The sequence below is a fragment of the Sminthopsis crassicaudata genome, chromosome 4 (assembly GCF_048593235.1).
Source record: "Sminthopsis crassicaudata isolate SCR6 chromosome 4, ASM4859323v1, whole genome shotgun sequence".
In the NCBI taxonomy this organism is placed as follows: domain Eukaryota; kingdom Metazoa; phylum Chordata; class Mammalia; order Dasyuromorphia; family Dasyuridae; genus Sminthopsis; species Sminthopsis crassicaudata.
Window position 1 is genome coordinate 172,110,602 of NC_133620.1, and position 10,720 is coordinate 172,121,321.

The window sequence follows — 10,720 nt, forward strand, 5'->3', positions numbered from 1 at the left end:
CAAAGTCCTGGCTCCCTCCCCTGGGCATCTTGCACCCCAGCTGCACTAGGCATCCTCTCCCCCTGTCTGATTGAAAAAGACCTTTTTTGAAGTTCTTCCAAAGTATCTTCTTCCAAAAATTTGTTACACTCCAAATATTTACAGGTTCTGTCTCTCTAAAACCAGTTCAAAGGCTTGATCTGGTGTTGATCTGAAGGACACTAAGAAGAGCTCAAATAAAGACATGTCTACTCTCCACCATCTTGGCTCCACATAGCTCCCCACGCTATTTTTAGGAAGTTTTTGCTTTCTAACTGGGAACATTATTATAACTGGGGACCATTCCTATACTGGATAACCATATTTATAGTGTTGTAATTACTACAAACTTGAGACTTTATAAAATCTAACTCATCGAACATAAGCCTAATATAATGACCCCTAAGGTTCCATAGGCATTCTCTGACTTTGACAAGGGAAGTCCTCTGTGATTTAATAGACCATATTCAAAAGTTACTCTGATGGGGAAAAAAATTATTGCCCTGAAGTTGATGTAGGTAGTAGGTCTTCTTGAATTTTGCTAGGCTGCTCTGGTCCTTGAAAAACAAATATATACTCTGGGGCCTTAATACAAATATATACTCTGGGACCTTTTCAGCTTGGTATTGCCAAAGCATGCATAGCTTTCAAGAACTTGGGAGTCATCATTAATAAGACAAAAGGAAAAAAAAAGACAGAAAGAGGAAAATGTATTATTTATAAGATAATAATGCTGTGGAGATTATTGACTATTACATAGAATAAATTATACCTTCACGTTTTCAATTGACATTTGAAATTGTATAGATGTAAAGTTATGACTAGGCTATTTCACTTTCTAATGACCATTGACCTTGAGATGATCTTATTAAATATCTCTGGATGAAATTTTAGTTCATTTCCTAAAGGTTGGTCTTCTGAAAGTGAAGACTGGGTTATCATCTTTTTTTTTCCCAACCTGATCTATAATTTCATCAGTATAGGGAGCTACTAAAAGAATTTCCTTATGTGTAGAAGAATTGCATTTGTTTAACCTACATTGGATTGCTTCCTTCTATGGGGCATAGAGAAAAAGTTGGAACACAAGATTTTGCAAAAATAAATGTTGGAAATTATCTTTGCATGCATTTAGTAAAATAAAAAACAATTAAAAATGGGGAAAAGAAACAAACAAACAAAAAAATTTCCTCTACCAATGCAGATTAGTCCCTTCAATGTAATTTATAATCCTAGAAAGTGTGGGTATTCAAAAGTAATTCAGTATGTCAGAACACTGAAAAGTAAGGTGATTTGTCCAGTGCCACAGAGTCAATATACCTAATTCCAAAGCCAGCGTTTTATCCACCACAGCTTGCTGCCGCTCTTATTTATTAGTCATTATTGTTGCTTAGTTATGTTGCCATATAATTCAGCTGTGTACAACTCAAAGTCCATTGGGGGGATTTCTTTCACAAGGGAAAGGGGAGGCAAGGAAGGGAGCTAGGATTAGATTAAAGGGGGCTAGGAAAAATTTATCTAAGAAGGTTAGATTCTAGCTGAGATTTAAGGAAGCCAGAAGGCATAAATGAGGAAGGTGAGCATTCCAGGCACAGGGGACGAACAGGGGACGATCAGTTAATAAATATGATAAGAAGATGGTCTATCTTGTGCAAAGTCCCAAAAGGAGGCTTGAAACTATTTGGAACTGAGACAATAAAAAGGAGGGGACGTAGACCAAGAAATATTGATATGGAAAATGGTAGTTGAGCTGAGCCTTGAAGGAAGGAAGGACTTCTTAGGATTCTAAGAAATAGAAGTGAAAAAAAATTACCTTTCTGTCACTGACAAACAACCTGTGCAAAAGCAGAAAGATGAGTCATGGCATGTCCTTCTCAAGGAAGAGCTTGAGTGTACAAAAGGGAATAATATGAAATAAGTCTGGAAAAGTTCATGGAAATCAGACTTTGGAGGGCTTTACATACCAATCTATGCTTTCTTTTATACAACTATTTTTCTTACCCCTCAGAGGGAAAAAATATTATTTCTGTTGCTATCTTGAGATGTTTTAGAAATTACTTACTAATTAATTTTTAATTGCCTTCTATTTTTAAACTAGCTTCAAGAAAGTAATGGGAACTAAATTAGTGACTTACAAAGGCAAAACTGCCTTCTGAATCAAATTGCAAAAATGGAATTTCTATAGCAAAAATTTAATCTTTCCTAATTCCTAGAAGGACAGTTTAAAGGAGGTAATACTCTCTCTTAGAAAATCAATTCTAGGCCAATCTACTTAAAAGGATTGTTTTTGTGTATGAATATTAATATAAGTATCTTTCCTCCATAAAATACAGGTCCATGTCATTCTGTTTTATTCATTCCTAGAGTCTTGATACAAAAAAGGGAAATGAATCAAATAACTAATACAGGAATACTAAGATTAACATTAAACATCATTAACAAACTCATTAAACATCATCCATGAGTAAGGACTATGCTAGATACTGAAGATTCCAAGACAAATTATACCAAAAAAACAAAACAAAACAAAACAAAACAAAACAAAACAAAACAAAACTTTCTGTCTTCAAGGAACTTACATTCTCCTGAGGAAATACAAAGCACACACACACACACACACACACACACACACACACACACAAATTGGAGAAGGAAGAGAGCACTCACAGTAAGGAGTTTGGAAAGGGAAGTATTTGAGGTGAGTTTTGAAGGAAGCTTAGAGTTCTCCTATAAACAGAGAACAAACCCAGAGTCCAGATGAAAATTAAAAGCATCAGCCAGAAAATTTGAAGTTGAAATGGGCAGAGGACTACTTGCTTTTATTTTTGTGGTGGAAACCCCCAACTGAGTGTTTAGATCCCTGTAAAATTGGATCATAAAATGCAGAGGTAGAAACCAACCTACAAGAAGCATCTTCCAGTTGTAACTGTTACTTTGTTTTGTACATTTCTAAATCACAAAAAATGCAAGTACCCACATGAGAAATGCCAAGAATCTGTTTTTAGGAGAAGAAATTATTTGTTCTTCTACTATATGGATAGAAACAGTCTTTTTCAATTGGCTTTGTAGCTGGAATAGGTTGTCTCTAAAATTAAGAACACTAGAATTCTTATATCTACATATAATTTTGTTGCTACAAACTGACTGGTAGTAGAAAAAAGACTGCTTTGCCTTTCTCCCTCACTTTAATCATGTGGTCCCAGAAATTGACTTGGGGTTGGAATTTTGTTTTAGTTTGATCTGTTTGGTTTGTTCTTTTCAGTTCTAAGAACAAACAATGGAAACTCCAACGGACCCATCTGAGCCATGCCAAACCTGGAGGCAGGATTCAAGGCCAATGTCTACCCAGAAGAGAGACTGCAAGAAGACAGTATCAGTGACTTGAGAGTAAGTGGGGGAAGGAGATATGGCAAGAAGGATGGGTGAGTGAGAAATGTGTATATATGTGTTTTTATCTTGAACTTATTTTGAAGTAAATATTCTTTTGTAAAAATTAATCTGAATCTTTAGTGATTAAATGAAACTTACAATTGAAGGGAGAAATATTTTCTGACCTGGAGTCAATGGAAGAAAGCTTAGATATTTTAAAACCACTTTAAGGGTAGTAAAAAATCCTGGGAATGGGGTGAAATGTAACAGTCATCATCTTTAGGTAGTTAGGGGGAGAGTAAACACTATTAAAAACAGGTAGTGCAGCTTTGCCATAATAAATACAAAGAATAGCAATCAAATCAGTTGGGCTGGAACAAAGTACAGGAAATAGAATCATGTAAATCATATCTGGAAAAGTAGATAAAACCAGGTTGCAAAAAAACAAAACAAAACAAAACAAAACAAAACAAAAAACCCTGAGAGTTGAGGGATTTATATTTTATCCTTAGTGGCATTATGAAATCACTAAAGACTTTTGAACAGGGTAGTTCTATGTTCCAACTGCTTTAGAAAAATTATTTTGACAGCTATGTAAAAATGGATTAGAGGAAAAGTTTAGAATTAAGGATATCAACTAGGAGATCACTAAAATATTCCCAGGTGAGGTAATATAAAGAAATAAAGTTAGTTAGTGGTTTCTTTCTGGAAGGGAAGAAAAGGGGATGATATGCTAAGTATTACGAACACAGAACAGAAAAGACAGCAACTGATTATATGGAAATAAAAAATTTTAAAAATCAATGAAAAATTCCAAGATTGCAAAAATCTGCATTAGTGAAAGTATAATAGTGCCTTCAACTGTAATAGAGAAGTAGTTAAGAAAAAAAATAAAATTTTTGCTAATATCAAATAGGTTAATGAGGGAGTGAGCATTAATTAAGAATCTACTCTATACCAGGTACTGTGCCGAATACTTTAGAAATATTATCTCATTTGATCCACATAACAATCCTAAGAGATAGATGCTATTATGTTTTCCATTTTACAATTAAGGAAACTGAGACAGAGAAGTCTTTCGCAGAGTCACAGAACAAGTGTCAGATTGGGGTTTTAGGGCTTTCTGATTTCATGAATATACCACCTTTCTGCCTCTAACTTAATATGTACCAAGGAAAGGAAATACTATATTAAAAATGTTTATATTTATCCACTCCTTTAAATACAAAACCCTCAGGTGTTCAAAAATCTCATATTAATTAGCATTCTCCCCACTCTTTTTCCATTCCCTGTCTGTTCTATATAGCAACACTGATATTCTATTTCTCAGTTTATTTTCTGTTACTGTTCCTCTTGGAATACTCTTTCCCCTCCATCTTTACCTCTCAACTTTTCTGATATCTTCAAGTCCCAACTAAAATCTCATCTTCTGCAGGAAGCCTTTCCCAACTTAATTCCAGTGTCATGTGAGGAAGGGAGTGGGGCAGTAGGCATGAAGCCAAGATGGTCAAGAAAAGACTTACCTAAGCTCTTCCTCAAATCCCTCCAAATCCCTTTAAACAATGCCATAAAACAAATCCTGGAGTAGCTGAACCCACAAAAGGATAGGGTAAAATAAATTTCCAGTCAAAGATAACTTGGAAGGTCCACTAGAAAATCTGCCCCACCTGAGTAAGAGCAGAGCTCAATCCACCACAGGCTGGGCCTGTGCAGAGTCAGCCCCAGCAAATTAGAAGCAGGCCTTGGGGGTGATTGAATCAGCAGTAGCTAGTGCTGCCAGAACTTTCAGCCCACAGACAATAAAGGGGTTTATCAAGATCAGAAAAAGATTACAGAAGCCTCTTTGCTGACATTGGTAGCAGACTATGTTGCTTTGCCCATACTCAGATCTAGATAAAAGTCCTGAGTGGCTATCCCAGGGCAAGAATCCCAAGATAAGGAGGATCAATAGCACAACAGAATTGGAGCCACTGGGAAACAGGAATTTTTTCACCGTTCCAAGGAAGAAAAGAATACTTGTGGTTGCTTACAAAGCAGAACACACTTCTCCTTGGAAGAATTGAACTTAAAACTCTAGAAATATCTCTGAAAACTGCATAAAAACCCCTGTGTGTTCTCCATGCTGGAAGCAGAGCCTTACCTTAGCAAAGGGTTAAAAGTCAAAAATAGGCTAGAAAAATAAGCAAACAACAGAAAAAATCCTGACCACAGAAAGTTACTATGGTGACAAAGTAGATCAAAATTCACACTCAGAATAAGACAACAAAGTCAAAGCTCCTCCATTCAACGCCTCCAAGAAAAATATTAATTGGTCTCAGGTCATGGAAGAATTCAAAAAGGCTTTTGAAAATCAAGTAAAAGTGGTAAAAGAAAAGTTTTAAAGAGAAATGAGAACAAAAAACAAAAAAATTCATGAAAAATGAGCTAACTAATGAAAACATAAGAAATTGAAAAAATATAACCAAAATAGACCAAATGGTAAAATAGGTAGAAAAAAAAAGTAATAAAAAGAGAACTATCTTTAAAATCAGAATTGAACAAATGGAAAAAGAGGCATACCTTAGCCAAAGGAAAAAAGATATGAAAGTTCACTGAAGAAAATAATTCTTTAAAATTAAAAGATGGAAGTTAACCACTTTTTGATAAATCAAGAAATAATAAAACAAAACCAAAAGAACGAAAAAATGAAAGACAATGCAAAACATCTCATTGGGAAAATATCTGACCTGCAAAATAGATCTAGGAGACATAATTTTTAAATGATTGGACTACCTTAAAATCACAATTTTAAAAAAGAGCTTAGACATCATCCTTCAAAAAATTATCAAGTAAATCTGTCCCACTGTTTACTTGATAATTTTTTGCAGTTAGAAGATATTAAATGTGAATTAGCCCCACAGATGGGTCCAAATTCAGAGGCAACTGTACAAACATTTTACAAAGGCTATCACACTCACTCAGCTAATATTGATTCTTACTTTGAATAAACAATAGTTTGAAGGATTAATAGACACTGGAGCTGACAGGACTATGGTGGCTGCTTCTCAATGGCCCTCTTGGTGGCCTGTGACTTCAGCTAACAATAGAATGGCAGGAGTAGGAAACAGTAAGGAGACTTTGATGTCCATTGAACCATAAATTGGCAAAAAGATGGAAAGACAGGAACCATTTTTCCTTTAATAATAGATGGCTTACATACTAACTTAGGGGTAAGGATACATTACATCAATTAAGGATGGAAATCACCACAAATTTTTAGGAGGGATCATTGCGCTGCAGCTTCCACCATTCCAAAACTGACAACATACCAGTATGTGTGAAGCAATGGCCCCTGGCCAAAGTAAAAATAATCACTTTACATCAATTAGTACAAGAACAATTAGAATTAGGACATATTGAGGAAACAAAGAGCCCATGGAACTCCCCAGTATTTGTTATAAAGAAAAGACAAAAAAATCACTAGAACCACACTTAGACATGACAGCTGAAATAGCAAGGAAAATATTGCTCCAATTAACAGGAGAAACGGGAATTATATAGATTAACATAAACATGGATAGGTTCGATTGCTTAATAGATACTCAGGAAATCTGGACCAATTTTTTAGGCTTAGGAGAAGTAAGAGCAGGAAAAATCCTGACCCAGTTGCTATTCCATGAACAGTGGCAATGGATATTTCCCATAAAAATAAAAATACACTCACTTAAAGGCCCTAAAGTATTCATTGATGCCACCAAGCAAAATTAAAGCAGCCATATTCTTATTCAATAGGGCATCTCTAATGTATTTACTACACCTTACACCTCAATACAGCAAAATTAATTGTATGTCATTATACAAGCATTGAAAATATACAAACCCCTCAAGAACAAGCAATAAAAGCTCATGAATATTAGCATCTGTCTGCCACATCTCTCCAGAGATTGTATGGAGTATCCTGTCAAGAAGCAGCAAGCATAGTAAAAAGATGTGTAGCTTGAGTACCACATTCTCAAAGATCTGTAGGGCTGGGGACTAACCCCAGAGGTGATAGGCCAAATGATATATGGCAAATGGATGTTACATATATGGGAAAAACATGTATTCATGTTATAGGTAACATTTATTCAGGCTTTATATCTGTATTCTCTCAATGAGAGGAAGTTGCTTCACATGTAATAAATCACCTATCTCACTATTTTGCCTCTGTGGGTATGCCACACACCATTAAGACTGATAATGGACTCTCATCTATCTCAAAAATATTAAAACAGTTCTTACAGGAATTCTCCATATGTTTGGTATTCCTTACAATACTACTGGATAGGCCATTGGTAGAAAGGACTAATCAGATCCTCAAGAGATTTATCAAAAAACAAAAAGAGGGAGATGGAGGTAGGAACACTCAGAAAGATATAGGTAAAGCAGTATACACAATAAATTACTTAAAATTTGATTCAAATGATTTAAGTCCAGCTATTAAATATTCTTTGGTGAACATAGACAGAAAATCACTCAAAGATAACAACTCATCTTTATTAAGACATGATAATGAAGAGTCCTAAAGGATGGAGGGACCCTATAGGGTTCTAATGTGGGGGCCAGGATATGCTTATGTCTCCACAGGAGAAAACCTTCAGCAGTGGATTCCTACCAGACATCTCAAAGTTGTCCATAAAGCAGAAGAAGAAAAGAAGGAAGAAGAGGCAACTGTCCAACAGGAGGAGAAGATGTGGCCCCAAGACCACTAGCAAGATGATATATATATATATATATATATATATATATATATATATATATGTTAAATTACTTATACTCAGGATTGACAACAGCCCAAAAGATGGGCTATCATGATGGGCTCACCATGGCCTAGGATTGTCTCATGGGGGGAACGCGTACCAGATGTAGTGCTCATAGGAAATGCATCCTGAATAATGGGGAACAAATTTCACCTTGAGAAATACAATGGAACTATGGCAAAAGTAAAGTACAACTTTGCTGGACTTGCGAATAGGCTTCCTTTGCGTTGGTACCTATTGCACACAAGTGAAGAATGTGACTTTACAAATGCCAGCTTCAGGTATGGAGTATCATGTAACACATATTTTGGGCATGCTGGGGATGCCCTGTCATAGTGATACCCTTATCTGCATGGGAGGGTTATAGAAGTGTGTCTACATAAAGGGGTCATCAAGCTGGCCCCTCATATCTGTGTGCCATGCTCATACTTGCACTTGTTATATGATTGCAAATTGGGTATTACAAGTGTGGCATGAGGCTAAAAAGATGACTTATGTCAGTCTTCCAGTAGCTGTTTGGGTACCTTACAAATGAAATACCTGGAAAAGTTAATGGAAAGCACAAGCTGCCATGGGACACATTCTTGTCACTCAAGAATTGCGCTGGCAGTTTGGCATCTGGAAAAACATCTTGGGCCCTGGTTCTTGGACAAATGGCGCAAGAATTGAATGCCAATTCTATGCTAAAGTGTGTCTGGGAGGGAAATATGCATTTATGTGCTATCAAAGAAACATTAGATTTTTACAATGTTACTTGTTGGAATTGTACAGTTAGTGATTGCTTGTATACTGAAATTGAAAATCAAACTGTATTTGTTATCACTAGAACTCATGTATCAATGCTTCTTGTGAAAAATGAGAAATGGTATCATACTAAGACTGATCATATGTTCAATACCATAATAGAAAAGAAGTAAACAAACCTTAATCCCATTGGGGAAAAAAAAAAAACTTGTATCAGTTGTGTCATATTAGATATCACTATGTTGGTTTCACTTATAGTTTCATCAGTCTTTCTTGCAATGTCCATATCTAATACATAAAATAGTTTAGTACAAGTTAGATATACAGAGGAACTAGCTAGGAATGTCTCAGTGAGTTTTGCCTGACAAGCTAAGATAGATGAACAATTGTATCAGATGATAAAAGATTTAAGAGAGTATCATTGGAAACAGAAGTAAAAGTAGAGTTATTGAAACTCCAGACTCAATTACAATGTGATTGTACAAAGATATACAAAGATATAACTCTTTGCTGTATACATATATAGTCATACAGACCAAGATTATGATTGGAATAATATCAAGAGGCATTTGAATGGTTTATTTCTCAATAACACAATGGAAGGTGACATAGAAATTTTATATGCATTAGCATCTGATATAGAGAAAGCTTTTCATGAAGATTTGAATCCAGATAAAACTACTGAAAAAAATCATACATTGGTTTGATAATACCTCTTCATGGTGTTAAAATTAGAATCATGGATTGCCCTGTGTGTTGTTATGTTGTTATTGCTTTGTTGTTGCCTTGTAATATTAGGATGCTTTTATTGATCTTTCTCTGTCATCCTTTCAGAGGTTGCAGCTCAAGAAAGGACTTTTTATCTAAAAGATAAAAAGGGGGAATTGCTAAGCTATGGGACTCTATTGAGAGGGAGTACTAAGGTCACCTTGATCTTTGGTGCACAATAAATTTTCTGCCACATTGCAGAAATGTCCTTATTGAGCAAGGAGCAATGATTTGTGATCATGGGAATGGGTAGCAGAAGGTCACAGCCAGTGGCTCTGTAAAGAGGGATGCCTTAACAGGGCCTCTCACCTGTGAGTGAGTTGCTGAATTGCTGGATTGGCTGTCCTCCCATTGGCAGATACCATGCATACACAAAGTCAATGAGCTGCTTTTCTGAATGATATTTGGGGATTGGCTACTGTTCACACACTGATCATGCTTGCAAAAATGTATATTAACAAAGCTGTGTGGTATAATAAACTGGAGCTCTTTTCACACTCTGTGAGTCTCCCATCTCATTCATCTCTCCTCTGAAATCAAAGGACTCATATGCTTTGAGCTCTTAAAGATGGCCACAACAGAAAGGATAGTCAGAAGCAAAACACTTTTAAGGAGTGATAGGGTGAAGAGAGAATAGAATAAACAGGGAAAGGAACAGAGTGGAAGGAAATACAGTTAAGAATAGTTAACTGTGGGGAAAAAAATGAAGCAAGTTTCTCTGATGAAGGCCTTATTTTTCAAACATATAGAAAAGGTGAATCAAATTTATAAAAAATAAGAGCCTTTCTGATAAATAATGAAAAATATGAACAGTTTTCAGATGAAATAATTAAAGCTATTTATAACTATAGAGAAAAATGCTCTAATTCATTATTGATTGGAGAAATGCAAATTAAAATAATTATGAGATACTACTTCATATCTATTAGATTGGCTAATAGACAGGAAAAAATTACAAACATTGGAGAGAATTGGGAAAAATGAGGCATTAATGCAGTGTTGGTGGAGATGTTAACTGATGAACCATTTTGTAAAGCAATTTGGAA

General features: G+C 35.5%; 1 long non-coding RNA gene across 1 annotated transcript in view; it reads left to right on the forward strand.

Moving 5' to 3' along the window:
* Window positions 1-10,422, forward strand: part of LOC141565990 (uncharacterized) — a 100,400-nt gene extending 89,978 nt beyond the window's left edge. The window contains exon 3 of the long non-coding RNA XR_012489197.1: window positions 3,278-10,422. This is a non-coding gene — a long non-coding RNA (uncharacterized LOC141565990). The remainder of the gene's footprint in view (window positions 1-3,277) is intronic.
* The last annotated feature ends 298 nt before the right edge of the window (window positions 10,423-10,720 follow it).